Genomic DNA, 372 nt, shown 5'->3' on the forward strand with positions numbered 1-372 from the left:
AGACAGGCAGATACACAGAAGAAAGTTCTCAGCCGAAAGCACAGAACAATTTTAAAGAATTAACTTATTTATCTTGTGGATTGAAAGTATAAAACTTTATAGAAGAACGTCTCTTAAAGCACAAGAATATTTTAAAAGGGTTTCACTGTTTGCTTCACACTTATCCACAGAATAGTGAAGAAAGTAAAGAGATGAAAGAGCCATTTTTGAAGTTGATCGAAATTTATGAAGAAGATTTGGAAAACAACACCTTAAACGTTTGATGGCGGAAAGAAAAATTTCGCAAAAATTTCTCTAACGGAACAAGGCACACCATGTCAATGCAACTGATTTTCTAAATATTTCTGGCAAAGCAATCTCTCCGAACATCCA

The sequence above is a fragment of the Artemia franciscana genome, chromosome 4 (genome assembly GCF_032884065.1).
Source record: "Artemia franciscana chromosome 4, ASM3288406v1, whole genome shotgun sequence".
Lineage (NCBI taxonomy): Eukaryota > Metazoa > Arthropoda > Branchiopoda > Anostraca > Artemiidae > Artemia > Artemia franciscana.